Below are 18873 nucleotides of genomic sequence, written 5' to 3'. Positions count from 1 at the left end.
TTATATATGGAGTCCTGTCTACCTCCAAATTCCTATTTCAGGAGGAACTGTCCAGGGAGATAGAGAGCAGGAAAAATTTGCATAGCAAATCAGTCCCCTGTGGGTACCACTTTCAGGCTTCCTGTGTGCGGAAGAAGAGGCCTTTGGGCCAGGTTGCCAGGGCCCCTTCTCCCTGCTGGCCTCCTCCTGAGAGCATCAGCTGAGCTCCTGTGTTCTCGCAAGGCGCCCTTGATGACTCTCCAAAGGGCAACCAGCAGAACGCCTCCACCTGCCCTGAGACCTGACACTCTCCAGTAATACCCAGAAATTCCTGATTGTCCTCTGCCACTTGGTTTTTCCTCCTCAACAAGGAACGTGAACTTAATGAGGACACAAACCTCTCCTTATTCATGATGTCTTTGGGTTCGCCTTGAAGCAGACCCTGAAGTGAAGATTCAAGGGCAAGTCATTTATTTAGGGGGCTGATCCCAGGAAATTCTGGTAGGGCCATGGGGAAGCGAGCCAGGAGGGGGTGGAGGGTGGGCAGAAAGATAGGGGGTGTAATCAAGCCAGTTACCCCTGTGAGCCACCGAGACTGGTCCCATGGGGACCACTGGGAGATGACACAGAGCACGCCTCCAAATGACCATATCTGAGCGAGAGGTGCTCAGGTAGTTATACGCCAACTGCCAATAGTCAGTGGTTGAGGATGTCCCCGGGGAGACTTTAACTCCTGACCTTGCAGCTGCACCTCCTGCAGGTAGGGTGAGCTCCAGCAGCTAGAAAATGCCACCCAGCAAAGAGACATTGGTGCTGACAGCTGGAAGTCAGGCTCCCTCAGACACCAAAGGGAGGCTACGGGCAGACAGGGCAAGGCCAAGGTCAGCTGAACCTCCCCAGCACGGCTCAGCCCTGGCGAGGAACAGCTTCTCAATGAAGAAGGCTGGCTGAACCCAGAAGGCTCAGCTAGCTTTGGCCCCAAAACTCTAGCTCCTGTCTGTTCTCCCACAGCCCTCGAATACCACCATCAGTCGGCAGCACTATTTTAGGATCAAACCCCAGAGGCCAGCACCCCTTACATTTTCAAGCAATTGTCTCTCACAGAGTAGTTCCTGGAGCAGCCGCAGCCACAGAAACCTGGGAACGTGCTTGAAATGCAAATTCTTGGGTCCTCCCTCATACCTACTGAGTCAGGAACCCTAGGGTGGGGTAGGGGGCAGGAATCTGTTTTAAAAAGCCCTCCAGGGGCTTCAAATCTACCCCACAATTTGAAATTCTTCTCCTCTTTTTTTTTTTTTTTTTTGTTGTTGTTGCTATTTCTTGGGCTGCTCCCTTGGCATATGGAGGTTCCCAGGCTAGGGGTCGAATCGGAGCTGTAGCCACCGGCCTACGCCAGAGCCACAGCAACGCGGGATCCGAGCCGCGTCTGCAACCTACACCACAGCTCACGGCAACGCCGGATTGTTAACCCACTGAGCAAGGGCAGGGACCGAACCCGCAACCTCATCGTTCCTAGTCAGATTCGTTAACCACTGCGCCACGACGGGAACTCCTTCTCTTTTTTTTAAGGCCTTACCTGTGGCATATGGAGGTTCCCAGGCTAGGACTCCAATTGGAGCTGTAGCTGCTGGCCTACACCTCAGCCACAGCAACGCCCAACCCAAGCCTCATCTGCAAACTACACCACAGCTCATGGCACTCCTGGATCCTTAACCCACTGATCGAGGCCAGGAATCAAAACTTCGTCCTCCTGGCTGCCGGTCAGATTCATTTCTGCTGAGCCAAGACGAGAACTCCATCTACCCAAAGTTTAAAAACCACTGTTCAAGATGCTAAAATTCAGGACAGTGTCTAAGGCCATTTGCCCTGCAGTTAGAGTCTCCCCACACCCAGCCTCAAGCACTGGAGGAAGAAGGAGAGGGAACCTCCAGAACACTTGGAAACTTTGGCCCCTTTTGTGAATTTTTCTTTCCTTCTGGGGCTTATTAAATATGTGGTGCCTAATTACCAGTTACCTCTGACGGAAAACAGTGAGGGCGTGTATATGCAGAAGGTAGAGTCTGAAAGACGTCTGTGTTGGATTTGACGAAAGAGACAGAGAGCGGGTGGGGGATATTTATGCTCCTGTTTGTTTTCCTGAGCTAATATTTAAATTCTTCTGCCGCCCTCTGAACACACCAGGTGGGCAATAGGGGAAAAATCAGGAGTCAGCCCTGGACGTTTAAATCGACCACAGAAAATGTGCAAAGGGAGTGGGTGGGGGTTGGGAGTACCTGTTGAAGTCAATTTATGTGGGAAACCTGTACAAACGCTGAGTGTGGTTTAACTGGGTTGACCCCAGCCAGGTCTGGGGGGTGGGAACATGTGACATGAGGGTGTTTCAAAGCCACTCCCAGGCTTGCAGGGCCGACACTCTCATTGCTCAAAATAGCACCCAGGTGGGTTCAAAACAGCACCCAGGTGGGTTCAATTTGTTGTGGGGGACGGTCCCCTGACACCAACAGGGACAGTAGGCCTTGTGGGGGCCGCCCCAGGGGTGTGACATCACAATGCAGTCCATTCAGGATCTTGGGGCTGACTTGCCCCTGGGTCTAGGATATAAACTGAGCCCCTTGTCCTGGCCTGCAGTGACCAACGGGGACAGGCAACTGAGACAAAGTGACCTTCCCGGCTGACCTTCTCATCACTCTTGGTGAGTACTCACTTCCTGAGGGCCGCAGGCACCAAGGCAGCCGATGGCGGGCTGGCCTTGACCTTGGGGTCTCAGACTCATAACAGCATCATCCAATCTGGGGCCCAGGATGGTCCCAGGACCAGCCCTTTCTGGGGAAGCTGGCTCGCCCCTCACAGACAGCCCTTTTCCAACCTCTGCTGGCGAGGCCGCCTGCTGCAGGAAGTGATAGTCTAATCACCTCCAAGGCCTGCTTTGCCACCTGCCGCAGCTCCCTGGGCAAAGGTCATTTGTGTGCTGATAGAGGCCCAGGGGCAGGGAGGCCAGCCTCTCAGATGGCAGATCCCCTAGGGCATCCTCCCCTCCCCCACCCCCAGGCCCAGCCATGGGAGATCCTAGGCAGCCTTGGGGTCCAGGATGCACCTCACAGCCTGGTAAGCAGGGGTAGCCTGGGTCGGATGAGGGATGTGGAAAGCACCCCCCACCCCAACCCCCGGAGACATGTGTGCAGGAAGGCATTCCTCTCCATACATGTTGCTTCTCTGGTGGCTTTTACATCCAACTGCCCAGGGCCCAATTTTTTCCTCCCCTTCTGGGACAGTGAAAGAGATTTGAGATGGTGATGGGGTGTGGGTGGCTGGATTAGACACCAGAAGAGTAGGCAGCATGGAAGAAGGGAGCAGGGGGGCAGGAACCAAAGCCCCCTTTCCAAGGGGACACTGGCTCCCCTCAGCTGGGCCACCAGCAGTTGGCTAAGGGTGGTCTGCAGCCAAGAGTGGGGACTGGCACAGGGGCACCAGGAGGCAGAGCTAGCCTCCCCGCCTGGCCTCCTCACTCACACCCAGAGCCCGTCTGTCTGCCAGCTTCATGCATCCAGACCGGCCACTTGCCCTCTCCCCTCCCCCATACCTGAGCCCCTGCAGGCCCCCACGGCTGCAGCACACCTCACTCGTGGGGCTGGGCAGTTCTGGAGCCTGTGGTTTTGAGCAGCCCCTGGCTGTCTCTACCTGAGCGTGTCAGGCAATGGGCAAGGAGTGTGCCTGGAGAAATCTCTCTCCACCCCCCACCCCCTACCCCCAAGGCTTTGCCATCCCTGCTCTCTCTTCTTGGGATGGCTGAGTCTGACCTTGACCTCTCCCACCGGAGTCCCTGACATTGGTGGCCACCCAGTCTGCTGAGAACACTAACTCCACCCCAGCCCCACTCAAAGAGAAAGGTCTAGAAGTGAGAGCTAGAGTGGCCATGGGCCTCCACTGCGCCAGCCCTCATTTGGAGAGAAAATAAAAACTCATGAAGCGCCTACTGTATGTCGGACCCACTACCTATGTGATTGCTCCTCATTCCTGCCACGAGGAAGGTGAAGTGGGACACAGAAACCGAGGACTGTGCTTTGCGCTGGGTGCTGCGTTTTAAGAGGGACATTAACCTAGAATTTATATATACTCCGTATACAGACGAGCTTTCCAACATGAGAGCACTCTGAAAATAGAATGAGCCTTTGGCAGCGTCGGGGCCAGCCGGGGCCTTCCGCTCACAGGGCTGGGACGGGATCCTTGTGCTCAGTCAGGAGCTGGACCAAAAGACCTTTAAAGGCCGATCCAGATCCCAGATTGCAGGATCTGGGTCTCGACATCTTGGCAGTTTTCCGGGTTTGAGTCCAACTGGGTCAGGCCTCCCAGGGCAGCTGTGAACTTTGTTAGGTGGGGAGAGCTTGAAGGAACCATTCAGAGCTCAGCTCCATGGACCTGCTGGGCAGGAAGGAAACAGGAGGCTAGGCTGCTGAAGGGGGTGGTCCACGGCCACTGCCAATTTGCAGAATAAATGTTTGTTGAATGAATGAAGGAGTGACAGCACCCAGGTTGGAATCAGCCTAAATACGAATCAAACATCCCTTAGCCCACCCCTCCTCCTCTCCTAAGACTCTTCCCCATAAAATTATGACTTGGGCAGCACTGACTGAGCACTTACTGTATGCCAAGTGTGTACACAGAAATTATTTCAGGTAACCCTCCCTTAACCCACCAGGTGAGTGTCATTGTCCCTGTTTCTCAGGTAAGGACAGTTGGATAACTGCCCCAGAGGCTAGCGAACTTCCGGAGATGTCCCAAACACGAAAAAACAACACGGGTCCCGCTAACACCAAGGCAGCTGTGCTCATCCACCAGCTGCCACCCAGCCTGGGCAAGAAAGCCCCCGCCTCTGTAACCCTTCCCAAGAGCAAACTGCTTGTGAACTGCCCATTCCTCCTGGGCTGTCCTAGCTCATCCTCGACTTTGGCCTGGCTGGCATCAGGCTTTCCTATGGACCCGCCTGGTTCACTGCCCATTCCTCTTGCTCTGACAGGACCTGATGGCGCGACTGTTTCCACACCAACAGATGTTATGTGCCAAGGAAAAAAATATGCTAATCGAAATCAGCTTCAGCTAATTGTAGCAATTTCCCTTCTGCGACTTGCCCTGAAATAGTAGCCACGCTCTGTTCTTTTTTTCACATCAGGGAGCCCCAAATTGGCAGCTAAAACGAGGTTGCAAAGAAGTCAGCTAAACAGCCTCTTTGCTGCCAGTTGCCATGGATGAGGCCTCAAACACCCCCTGGGTAAGACCTTGGCTCAGCTGACTGTGGAATTGACATCCCACCGTGGGTAGTAGGGACCCATTCTTGGGCTGGAAGAGCCTCACTTAATCCTGGGGAAAACCAGAGCCTCCAAGGATGTAATGAAGTCTCAAGCCCAAGAGCACAGGGTCTGACCTCGAACCCTGGCTTACTTCGGATTTGTCCTATAGACAGGGCTGGCCGATTTGTACATTGATGGAAATGTTCTCATCTGCGCTGTCTCATGTGATAGCTACAAGCCATATGTGGCTGACGAGTGCTTGCAATGGGGCTTGTGGGACTGAGGAATTGGATTTCCAGTTGTACTTAGTCGTAACGTAAGTTTAAGTTCAATGCAAAATAGCCTTGTGTGGCCAGGGGCCGTCAACCTGGATGGTGCAGCAGTAGCCCTGCCAATTTCTGTGACGTCATCTCTTGATCTTATCCCCACCCCACTGCCCTCTCCCTCTGCATTCTCCTCCCAGAGCAGCTGCCTGCACCTCAAGCAGGCCATGCATGTCCCCCTGTTCCCCTGCCACACCGTCTTTCCTCTGGTTCAACGTCAGGACGTCAGATCAAGTGTGTCTCCTGGGAGATTGTCTTCCTATGTTGTCTCATGTTGTCCCCACCCCCACTACCAATGCTCCTTATTCCTCTGAAATCATCTCCTGTCTTAGTCCAGTTATAACAAAACACCATCAATTAGGTGGCTTATAAACAACAGAAATGCATCTCCCAGTTCTGGAGGGTGGAAGTCTGAGACCGGGGTGCTGGCAGGGTCTGGTTCTCAGGAGGATCTGCTGTGCAATTGCAGATAGCCACTTGCTCCCTGATCCTCATGTGGTGGAAAGAGAGAGAGAGCTCTCTGGATCCCTTGATAAGGGCACTAATCCCATTCAGAAAGGCTCCATCCTAACCACCTAATGACCTAATCACCACTCAGAGGCCCCACCTCCTAATACCATCACCCTAGGGGGTGGGGGTTAGGATGTCAGTGTGTGAATTTTGGGGGGGGGGGACACAAACACCCAAGCCATTGCTTCGTGTGTGTGTGTGTGTGTGTGTGTGTGTGTGTGTTGTGTGTGTGTTTTCCTGTCTATTGCTGTCTCCCTGGACAGGGGTGTCTGTTCTGCAAGAGCAAGGGTTCTATCTATGCTCACCACCACTCCCCCACCCCGCCCCTGCAGCCCCCAATGCCTGGAACAGCATTTGGAAGTGCACCTGGTAGGTGGAAAGTGCTCAGCACAGTGTCTAGAGCTAGTGAACACTCTGCAGATGGCCTAGTGCCCATTCCTCAGCTGCCTCCTTCAGTGAATCCGAAAGACAGTCACTGCCTCCGAAAGACAGTCACTGCCTAGGGTAATCTTTCATTGCATAACAAAGTGACCCCAAAACTTGGCATCTTAAAACAGCAATAATCAGTTATTTCTTCTGATTCTATGGGTCAGAAATTTGGCCAGGGCTCAGCTCCAGTGAGGGGCACTTACTCAGCTGCACTCAGCTGGGGGCTGGGCTGAACGAGAAGGTCTCAGAAGGCCTCTCTCACTGGTCTGGAACTCACAGATCCTAGGGGCGGCACCTCCAGGAGGTTAGCCTGGAGTCAGACTTTGATATGGCAACTGGCTTCTGTGAGAGAAGCAGGGATGCCAGGCCACTTGAAGGCCAAGTATAGCATGGGTAGTGTTCCTTCTAGTACATTCTGTTGGCCCAAGCAAGTATGGGGAAACCTAGACAAAAGGGGGGGAGTAAATTGTCCAGTACTGATGGGCAAGGCTGCAGATCACACAGGGGGAGACAAGCTGGTAGTGGTTGCCACCCTTGCTTGCTGCCAGAATCACTACAAGGAACTCCACATGGTGCTGGAATGTGAAATGGATCACCTAGGGTCTGTTAAAATGCAGTGTCTGGCGTTCCCTGGAGTTCTCTGGTGGCCTGTTAAGGATCTGGCATTGTCACTGCTGTGACTCAGGTCACTGCTACAGCATGGGTTCGATTCCTGGCCCGGGAACTTCTGCATGCTGCGGGTGTAGCCAAAAGGGAAAAAAAAGCAGATCCTGATCCAGTAGGTCTGGGATGTGGCCTGAGACCCTGCCTCCCCAACGAGCTCCCAGGAGATGCCAAGCCTGTGGGTTGTGCCCACATGTGGAGCAGCAAGATTCTCTCAGAGCACAGCCAGCCCATCAGGGCTGTATAGGTTTGACCTCACAGAGCCCCAAGTACCACCACTGGTACATCCCTCTACTGTTTAAGCCTTGAACAGTCTTGCTGGGATCTATGTGATCAGTCCCTTCTCCTTGGCACCAGGGCTATGCCCACACCATGTCACGGGGAACATCCCACTCCACCTCCTGAACATTTTCCATGCACTTTGCCAAGATCTATAGCCCCTTCCTCCTCTCATTTAGCAATTGATGCTTCCCATGCTCCTGGTATAACTGGTGGGGATTACAGTTACAGGATTAGACCCAAACTCAAACTAGTTTAAGGGAAAAAGATTGATAGGAGCATAGGCTTCAGGAATGGCTGGATCCAGGCCATCAGGGATCTCAAAAAAGTATTTGTTACCATTTTCAGCTCTGCCTTCTCCTGGGAATCTCTCTGGCAGACTCTCCCAAAGTAGGAAGAGATGCCTCCCTGCTTTGCAGCCACAGCAAAAAGAAGACAGGGTTTCTTTCCTAATCTTTCCAACAAAAGTGCCAGAGTTCTCTCTGATTGACCTCGCTGGGGTCCCATGCCCACAATGAAGCAATGCTGCGGCCAGGAGGATATATTACTCACAGCCAGGCCTGGGTTCTGTGTATGCTCTTGGAGCCAGGTAGTGAGGCCAGTTCTACCCAGGCCACATGGAACGAGGGCAGAAAAAATGGAATTCTCCATGGGAAACTGGAAAAGAGAGAGAGCTGTTGGGGAGCCAAGAACTTGCCACCATTGGTCACAAGACAGATGTTCTGTGACGAATGGGGAAGCCGAGGGCGGGGGACTTATTGATTCCAGGGGCCTCCCCAGGCCTCCTCTCTCCCAGCATAGACACAGAGGGGCTGTTGAGCTAAAGAACTTTAGCACCAGAAGAGATTTGAAAATTAGCCAAGGCATGTTCCATGGAACGCTGGTCTGAAGGATGTTAATTGACGTTACTTAAAAAGCTGTGTGGTCCAGGAAGGTTAGGATACAGTGGGTTAGGACATGTCCGCAGTTCCTGTGACGTGCAGGACTTGTCAGGGCCTTGAATAAGCTGGTGTACACTGTGACTCTCCAAGAATAGGGAAGATTAGAGGCTATTGTTCTGTTGGGGCACTTTGGGAAATTATTAACCTAATTCCATTCTACTCCATCTAATAGATGAAGCCTTTGAGGCAAAGAAAGGGCAAGTGACTTGGCCAAGGTTATGCAACTAGTTCGTCTCTTGGGCTTATCTCCAACTGCTGCTACGGTCGCCTATCTACCTGACCCAGCATAGAAGCATCACCTGGTCCTGCAGGGCGGCCCTGTCCCCTGGCCCTGGTTGTTTTCCTTCCTCTGGAGGGTGTTTGTTCTCTTTTTTCTCAGACTTCCCTGCACTAAGGCTCTGAGAGGGGCTGCAGGTCCTCCTGCCCAGGACCTGCCCTCACAGAGCTGAAGGAACAATGGAAAGCACAGGGAGCATGTGGGTCTCCACTTAGGAAACCATGGCCACCCGATCAGCGGGATGACAGTGTCGCGAGACTGAAGAGGTTCTAAGCCTGGCCAGAGGTGCCTAGTATGCCAGGCAGAGGGGCCAAAAGGAAGATCATGTTCCTGGAACCAAGTGTGCCCTTTAGATCCAGACAGAGCTTGTGCGTCAGGGCCACGGTGTGCTGACGCGTGGGGATGGCTTTAACAATGTCATTTTTGAGGACCTAGTCTGGGCCCTTCTAAGCCACTCAAAGACCCACATTTAGAGGGAAAGTGACCATCAGTTAGCTGGTATTAGCCACACGCAAAAGATCCCAGCGCTCCTCTTTGCCAAATACACGATCTTGGATATGTTATGAAACACTTTAAGCCTCAGTTTCTCCATCTGTTAAGTGGAGCTAAAATGAGTTCCTGCCTCTCAGCTTTTTTAGGAGAATTAAATGAGATATAACGCCTGTGAAGTAGTTATGCACCTGGCCCTTCCGTAGCAAGGGCCCCTGAAAAGGTGACGGGAATGGAGCGGTGGGATCGGGACTGGCTTCCTGTCTGGTGAGGGGCAAAGCCAAGATCAGACTCTGTCCAGCCAATGCCCCAGTGTGACTCCTTCCTGTCCCTGCTCTGCCACTCAGAGAGAAGCAGCGTTCACAAGCAGACGGTGATGGCTCGGAGCCCAGAGACTCGCAAAGGACTCTTCTCAGTCTTTGTCTATTTAGGAGGAGTGGCATATATGTCTCTTTGGTCACTTCAAGGTGACTCTATCCAAAGGCCAGGCAGAGACGCAGATGTCATGAGTAGAGTGGGGGGGGGGTGTACCTGACCCCTTAGAGCAGAGCCAGTGCCAAGCATAGCTAGGTGGTCATCTGCTGTCAGCACTCAAGGCTGCCCAGAGGGAAGGGGCTGGGGACCATGCCTGGTCTTTTTAGGCCAGGTTTGCAGGCACTGCAAACCAAGCCCTCACCCACGGATGCTTTGGTGATGCAAGTCCCAGCAAGTATTAGAGGGAAGATGCTGGCAGTGTCTGGCCACTGAGCAGGAAGATGGGAGTAGAGGCAGACATGGTGGCTACCCAATTGTAGCTACACCTCATAGGGAAGGTTGGACCCCATCCCCAGGAAACCACATCCAAGGTTGAATATGGGAACCATTCTCATAAGAGTTGAAACTTTGGCAGCAGAGAGATTCCTAATCTGGGGCGCTGGTGCATAAGCCCCCCCAAAAAACTGACATCAAATTTTATTTATATGTGCAAATGGGACATTTTTCTCTGGAAGGAATGTCTATAGTAAGAGAGGCGAACTGTTGATGTGGCCTGGTTTTGTTGAGTCCACATTGTGTCATAGGTATTTGAATTATTGCCTAACATTTAAAAATTAGGAACTTGTGGAGTTCCTGCTGTGGTACAGTGGGTTAAGGATCCAGCATTGTCTCTGCGGCAGCTTGTCACTGCTGAGGTGTGTGTTTGATCCCTGGCCTGGTGCAGTGGGTTAAGGATTTGGTGTTGCCACAGCTGTGGTATAGGTCTCAGCTGCAGCTTAGATTCAATTCCTGGCCTGGAAACTTCCATATGCTGCAGGTGTGGCCCCCTCAAAAATTGGGAACTTGTCCATAAACATCAAAATTTGGGGTTCTCTTGAAATAATTCACAAGATCTGGCCACCTGGGACCCACACTCCTGAGAGGAGCTACTTGCTTTAGCTGGGGTATGGGACCCTAGGCAGCAGAAGCTACACCATTCTGTACTCTCCTGGATGGATGTCAAGGGCCCCTTTGCACTCAGCATCTTCCTCACTGATTTATCTTTTTCTCACTTGTCTGGCTCCTCTGGCTTTTGCATGTGTAACCTCTAACATGAACTTTGAAGGGATGCTCAAAATGTTGTCTGGTTTCGAAAAGGTCGTTGAAATTGAGATCCCTTCCAGCTTAACCTCTTCTCTGACAATCCAGGGTGGAGGCTGGCGCATAGTAGGTGCAGAACACAGCCTTGCCCAGGCCAGGAATGCAGAATCTCTTCCCCATAAAATGTGGGTATGCTCTGTGTCCAGGAGTGTGTTTACAAATGGGCAGGTTTATCTTGCGATGGCTACGAAAGATCTCCAGGAATTACTGAAACTCCCTATAGTCTCCGCAAGTGTCTTCTCTGTGAAATGCACAGTTCATGTTCTGCTCAGATGATAATCCAATGAATGAAACAAATGGCCATCTTCAGTGAATCCTGTCTTTATGGAACCTGGCTTTGGATGGGGACAAATCAGAAAGAGAACAGGACCCTGGCTGAGACCTCTTTTCGTAAGCAGAGCCAGAAAGACTCTGAGGCTTTTTTGTTTTGTTTGTTTGTTTGTTTTGCTTTTTAGGGACGAATGTGTGGCATATGTAAGAAGTTGCCAGGCTAGGGGTCAAATTGGAGCTAGAGCTACCAGCCTATGCCACAGCCCCAGAAATGCAGGATCCAAGCCACCTCTGTGACCTACATGGCAGCTCACAGCAATGCCAGATCCTTAACCCACTGAGCAAGGCCAGGGATCGAACCTGAATCCTCGTGGATACTAGTCAGATTCTTAACCTGCTGAGCCACCACGGGAACTTCAAGATTCTGAGTCTTAAGCAGGACTTTGCATTTGGGGAGACTGGGCAAGTCATTTTGAGCCGATTTCTGAACTGGGACTCACAGATGCCGAGATGGATGCCCACCCTTGTGACCAGAGACACATAGAACTGGAGGGGTCCTTAGAAGGTACTGGAACTGCTATGCTGAGGACCAGCAGACAGGGCAGGTGCACACACGTGAAAGCCAAAGGGATAAAGGAAAGTTGAACTTGGACTAGAATCATGGCATCTTGCCAAAGAACAAGTAGAAGACACATACATATGGGCCTCACCTTTCTGCGAGTGGAATAAATACAATGCTTAAAACGTGGCACAACTGGGCATTTCCACCTGTACAAGATGCCCCCTTGCTGGCTGATGGCCAATGGCTGCAGACCTCACTTGAGCAGAGAAATCCTGTCCAGAGCTGATGGGAGAGAAAATGATTGTCCAGAAATTCAGCAGAAGCCTTTCTTGATGACTCAATGTTTGGGAACCAGATATAAGTCTGAGAACACCCGGGTTTGAGACCTGGTGGTGCCCCAGGCCAGTTAATGAGTCTTAACTGTAAAGCGGGGACATCACAGAACCTCCTGGGCCTGACCGGTAGGTCAAAATGAGATAATACATGCAAAGAGCTTCCCATGGGGCCTGGGAGCCAGACCAGCCCTCAGTGCTCTCTGACTGGGCTGGATTCCCCAGTTGTCGACCCCAAGAATCCGATCAAAGTACAAGAAGTGATTTGGGAGGGGACCCAGGTCCCATAAGTGGGAGAGTGAGGATGTGAGGCCAGGAAGGGAAGGGGCGCCAGGTTCAGAGCAGGCCACCGCCCCGGGGCAATCCTGGGACTGCAGGACCTTGTAGTGGAAACTGGGAGCCCTGAGGGGGTGTGGGCGGGGCACGGATGGCCTCTGCAGAAAATTGTTCCGATTCCACGAATTCCAATCCTGTAGAGGAAAGAGCGTGGGCTTGGGAGCCAAGCAGCCCTCGGCTTCCATCCCACCCCGGCCCTTTACTTGCTACGTGACCCTCTTTCCCTCTCTGGGCCTCAGTTTCCCCCTCGCTCAAAATGGCAACAATTCTCCAGTGTGGCCAAGTCAACCCTGAGGATGAAGCGGGGTGACAGCCACGGAGAGGCGGCAGGTGGCGGGTGCCCAGCAAATGAGAGGCCCAGGTTCTGTTTCTCCCACTTGCCCACAGTCTGTCTTCTGGTCCATCCCAGGGTGAGCCTGGCTGGCTGAAGATCTCTCAGCAGGATGCGCTGACAGGCAAACTAGCATTTGCCTCCAAGGGATGGGTTGGCCAACAACCACAGTTATCTCCCCAGCATGTGTTATCAGGCTCCTTCCCCCCTAGCGCTTGGGCCTGTGGCTTTCAGATCCAGAGAGGCGGGCCTGAAAGAGGCCAAGCCAGGAGGGACATCCCAAGAGGAAGGATTTCTGACTGGGCAGCATCCAGGGCAGCCCAGGGTCCAGAATGTGGGTGGATATCGGGCCTTCTGCTGAGTCAGAGGTGTGGGAGAAGGGTGGCCGGGAAAAGGCGGGCTGCCCGGGAGAATCTGGATTTCAGATAAACTACAAATAACTTCTCTAGAATCAGTATGTCTTATGAAATACTTGGGTCATACGGAGAAGTTATTTGAATTCACATTGAACTGGGCATCTTGTATTTTTATTTCTTAAAGTTGGCCCCCCTAGTCTGGGAGAACAAACTTTCTGGGGCCCAGCAAACACCCAGTCAGCCCTTTGGGCCAAGGAGAGCAGAGAAGGGTCACTTGCCTCCTGATTGCATCTCCGGAGCCTCATCCCAGGACCCGTAAGCTCTTCGACGGTGTCACTGTTACTTTAAAGACATGCTCACATATGCACTAGCGCTGCACCTAGACACCCATAGAAAATGCACTTCTTTGTCCTTATGCAGTGGGGTCCAGGCAAACATAGGCTAGTTGGTCAGTTCTGGGAAGCAGACCTGAGACCAGGATGCAGGTGCACGTGGCTCAGGGAGGGGAGTGGGGGGGGGAAAGCCAGAGGGGGAGGAGTGAGGAAGGCTGGAGCCGCTATCACCTGATCTCGCCTGAGCACAAGAGCAGGAATGGTGCCAGCGATCTGGTTCCACCTGGAGACAGGGAGACCTGGCTTTCATACTCAGTGTCAGGGGTCATTGCCGCCCTCTGCCTCCAGGCATCCCCAGGTGAGGCTGCTTCCAGGGCAGAGTCAGGGCTCCTGGGAGAGCCAGCGCTGCAAATGCTGGTGGTTGCACTTTTAGCAGCTGGGAGATGGGAGCCCTGGCTGGTCCAGGGGATCTGGGCATGGCACCAAGCACACCCTCTCTTTACTTTCACACTGTGTTGCTTCAGTGTGAGCAGTCAGCTAGCTATCCGGGCAGCTTTAAAGGGCCTCTTTGGGGGAGGTAGTCTTCTTAGCGACCATACTCCCCCTTCCCAGCCTCCTTAACAAGTTCTGTGGGTGTGGGGCTGGGGCATGCGATGCTTACATGTCTTTATGGCAGTGGGGGGATGGGGTCAGAGTACTCATGGCATCTGCAGGATGATAGCCTGATCCCTGTGGTAGTGGCTGCTTTGGTCTGCAGGGTGACAAGCCCCTCTGGTCTTTTGGGATATTTTGGCAGCCGGTGCTAGAGTCTGTGGCTTGGTGATCATTTGACCTTGTGGGAAGGTCCCCATTCCAGGGACCTCTTCATTCTGATTCCTGGCTTCAGCTTGCCCTTCAGCCCTCAAAGCATCTTCTGCCTGGTGCTCAGGTTCATATGTGTAATTATTCACAGCTGCTGCCCCCACTGCCCCAAACACCTTGGAAGGGGCCCATTCTCATCATCGCCCAGAAAGCTCAGCGCTGCAGGCCCCTGGGTCTCAGGCATCATTCCTGTGGCCCAGCCAGCCACTTTTCCCTCAGGAATCTAATGTATCTGCCCACTTCAGGATTTTTGTCCCCAAGAGGGAGGCCCCTGCTTCCCAAACATCCTGTTCTTTTTGTGGATAATGGGTGAGCACTCCCCTTCTTTCAAGAATCTGTGAGGCAGAAGAGGTAGACAATTCTTCTGAGGAAGCTCCTTTTCCTTCCTAAGACAATATCACTTTGCCCTTCTCTCTGAGGCTATAATGGCAGAGCAGAGGAATCCAAAAGCTCAACCCATAAGGGGGTGTAAATCAAGAAGTTTAAAAAAAAAAAAAAAGAAAGAAAGAAAGGAGTTCCCATCGTGGCTCAGTGGTTAGTGAACCCGACTAGTATCCATGAGGATGCGGGTTTGATCCCTGTCCTCGCTTACTGGGTAAGGATCCGGCGTTGCTGTGAGCTGTGGTGTAGTTCGTAGACTCTGCTCGGATCCCGAGTTGCTGCGGCTATGGTGTAGGCCGGCAGCTACACCTCTGATTCGACTCCTAGCCTGGGAACCTCCATATGCTGCGGGTGTGGGCTTCAAAAGACAAAAAAAAAAGTTAAAATAATATATCTGTTACAAGACACCCATGTTCATAGCAGAATTATCTACAATAGCTAAAAGGTGGAAGCAACCTAAATGCCCAGTAATGGGTGAATGATGATTAAATGGGGTCTCTGCACATGATGGAATGCTAGCCTGAAAATTCTAACACATAATGCAATATGGAGGAAACATAAGGACATTGAGTTAACTGAAATAAGCCTACACCACAGCCACAGCAACACCAGATCCAAGTCACGTCTGTGACCCACACCACAGCTCATGGCAATGCCAGATCCTTAACCCACTGAGCAGGGCCAGGGGTCAAACCCGAAACTTCATGGTTCCTAGTCAGATTCATTTCCTCTGAGCCATGACGGTAACTCCTTACCTTTATTTTTAAATGAATGATAAGCGTTAAGGGTCATTGAACATTGATTTTTCCATTCTTGATGCCTAAGGCTGTTGGACTGATCCTGCCCCAGGTTTCTGGGCAGAATGAAGATGCTGTTGTGCCCAGCATAGTACTTGGCACATAGTAGGTGTGCCACAAATACTTGTTGAATGAGTGAGTGAGAGCTCCCGCTGTGGCACAGTGGGATCTGCAGCATCTTGGGAGTACCAGATGCAGGTTCAATCCTTGGCATGGAACAGCGGGTTAAGTGTTCCAGTGTTGCTGCAGATATAGCTTAGATCACAACTGATCCCTGGCCCAGGTACTCCATACGCCACAGGGCGGCCAACAGTGAAGAAAAAAAAGAGTGAGTGAATGAATGAACATTGGGGGGGTGTATTAGTTAGGATTCTTTGTTACAAATAGCACAATCTGATTCAACTGATTAAACAAAAGTGGATAATATTGCTTGACGTACTTGAAAACTCTAGGGGTAGATGCCTTCAGGCATGGCTAGATCCAGGCTGGTAACTGATGATTGCAGAGCCCGTCTCTCTCCTTATCTCAGATCTGGCTTTCTTACATGCTGGCTTTGCTCAGGCAGGCTCTCAGGTACAGGTGATGGCAAAGATGATTACAGTAGTTCTGCTCTCACATTCTATCTAAGTCCTCCTTGCAGAGAAGATGGCCTTTTTACAAGTTAATTCTAGCAAAAGTCACAGATCTGGCCTGAGCTAAGGAATGTACCCATTTCTGAACCAATCGTTGCAGCCAAAGTGATTTGCTAGTTTCTTTGTTTTTTTAGGGCTGCCCCTGTGGCATATGGAAGTTCCCAGGCTAGGGTTCGAATCAGAGCTACAGTTGCCGGCTGACACCATAGCCACAGCAACACCAGATCTGAGCCGCATCTTCGACCTACACCACAGCCATGGCAACGCCAGATCCTTAACCCACTGAGCGAGGCCAGGGATGGAACCTGCGTCCTCATGGATACCAGTCGGGTTCATAACCCGCTGAGCCACAATGATCACTAGGTTTATCACCCAGGTCTGCATCTGGGTGCCCCCTGGAGCCAGGGTGTTGGGAAGATAGAGGATGAGGTTTGGGGAAGAGTGGTCCCTAAAGAGGCGTAAAGGTGATGGTCCCAGAAGCAGAAGGAGCAGGTACTGAACTGGGATAGACAACTGATGTGGCTTACAGGGCTGAATGCCAAAGGGCTTTTCCATGGCATGTGAAGGATGCAGCAAGGTCATGATCTAGAAGATAATGGTGCTTAGAAGCCACAGAAATCACCTTGATCCTGTACCCACCAAGACCTGCTTGACAGCAGGCCTGAGAAAGACTGATTAAATACAACGCCGGTGAATCAGCTTACCTAGTGATGCTGCTCTATTCCAGACAGTGCCCTGGAAATCGACATTCAGTTACCTCATCTGATCTGAACAACTGGGCACAATCTTTATCCCCACTTTACAGATGAGGAAGTTGAGTCCTCATCCTTGGTTCAGATCTTCTAGCTAGTAAGTGAAGGGCCAGATATTCCCACCCTCTTATGGCTGGCTCCCTAGCCTGGGCATTTCTTGGGTTCGTCTGCATTTCCAGGGCTGCCTCCTCTCAGATCTGCTTTTCCCGTGTGGCTTGCTGATTGGGCAGACTCATCCTGGGGGTGGCGAATATGGTCCCCAGCAGGTTTGGGTCCCACCAGCTGAGCAATCCTCACAGAGAGAGAGAGAGAGGCATTTATAAAGGTGCCAGAACGTGGCCTGAGAAGGTGAGGGGTGTCCCACGCAAGCCCCAGGCCACTGTGGTGTGGCCTGAAAAGCAAAGATTGAACGGACTGTACAAAATGGCGCCCTATGTCTTGAGGCCATGAGCTTCTATCCAAAAGGAAAGACAATGTTATCCTCTGTCCTCTCAGATCCTCAACAGATTAAAGGGGAAAGGTGCCTCAGATTCAGACCTCAATGTCATAGGAACATCACCACTTTTCTGGAAAGACTGGGGAGGGAGGGGCCAGAGCTTGTCATTGGAAGGAGAGGGGCAGAGGTGCCAGGAGCCAAGAGTGGTATTTGACAATCAACACATCCTTGGATCCTGACGGGGCGAGAAGTGGTCCAGATCCCTCAGGATTGAGTTGAGTGCATTTGAATGCAAATGTCCATCCACCCTCTCACTGGAGGCCAAGGGGCTCCACAGAAACCATCCTGAGGTCAGTCTCCCCCTCATTCTCTCACCTGCCCTTGGCGCTACAGTGCTGCAGTATTTTGAAGACACGGGAATGGATTCTGAATTTTCCCACAGATCTGCTATTTATAGTCTCCATCACTTTCAGGCTTTGGGTGGCTTTTACTAAAGGATTCTGACATATGAATTTGAGTTTTATTTATTTTTATTTTTTCCTTTTTAGAGCCTCACCCATGGCATATGGAAGGTCCCAGGCTAGGGGTTGAATCAGAGCTACAACCGCCGGCCTACACCGCAGCCACAGCAAGGCGGGATCCAAGCTGCATCTGTGACCTACACAGCAGCTCATGGTAACCCCAGATCCTTAACCCACTGAGTGAGGCCAGAGATTGAATCTGCGTCCTCACGGATACTAGTCGGATTATTGACCCGCTGAGCCATGATGGGGTCTCCGCACATGAATTTGAGTTTTAAAGTAAAGGTAGAAAGAGAAAATGAAGGCACTGAGTAAGAGAAGCAAACATGTTAACTATGAAGGGAAGGAGTTTTTTTTTTTTTTCCATTTGCCATGTATTTTAGGATATTCCCTAAAACCGACTCAGAGCTATTAAATACATATTTAAGGCATCATATAACATATACATGCTTTTTTCTTTCTGCCATTAGGTATACACTGTTCCTACTTATTCTTAACAGTCAGGAAATCCCCAGGGAAGGAGATTTTAATCCATGCTAGTTTCTCTATATGGTCATCATGTTTAGCTCAAAGCTTCCTAGTAGGCCAAGTAAAAAGGAAAATAGGATGGTTACAAATCCTTTCAATCACAAAGGTAGAAATACACCAGTTTTGAAAGGAATACTCTTTTCTTCACATTAAATTCCAAAAGGTTTATCATGTGGGACATTTTAAGCATAAGACATAAGCAAAAGGCTGTCCCCCTGTACCCCTGTTACCACCCCCAATAAAGGGTTGAGGGCAAAACATGAAGTCTTAAGTACTAACATCACAGTTGCCTGAGGAAGGCAATACCATGGATGCCCAGATAGCAAATAAACCCAAAAATAAGATAACCCCTCCTTGGCTCAAAATGGTTTTTGGCTGTTTGAATATACATAAACTTTTAGGGTGGTAGATAAAATAGTCTACTTTTCCATTTGATTTCATAATTTCATTATACACGTTGAAAGTCACATATAATACCCAATACTTTATTTAGAAATATATCACTTTTCCATTTATATTTCAGGAAAACAATAGTGTTCTACCTACATTCAGGTACTGGTCACATCAATGTCTTCCTCATTGGGGTCACTTTTTGAGTGGCTTTCAGATAATAATGACTTTGCTTCCAGCTAATGGTCATTGGGCAATGTCACCTTT

The sequence above is a fragment of the Phacochoerus africanus genome, chromosome 3 (genome assembly GCF_016906955.1).
Source record: "Phacochoerus africanus isolate WHEZ1 chromosome 3, ROS_Pafr_v1, whole genome shotgun sequence".
Taxonomy (NCBI): Eukaryota; Metazoa; Chordata; class Mammalia; order Artiodactyla; family Suidae; genus Phacochoerus; species Phacochoerus africanus.
This window is presented reverse-complemented; position numbering follows the sequence as displayed.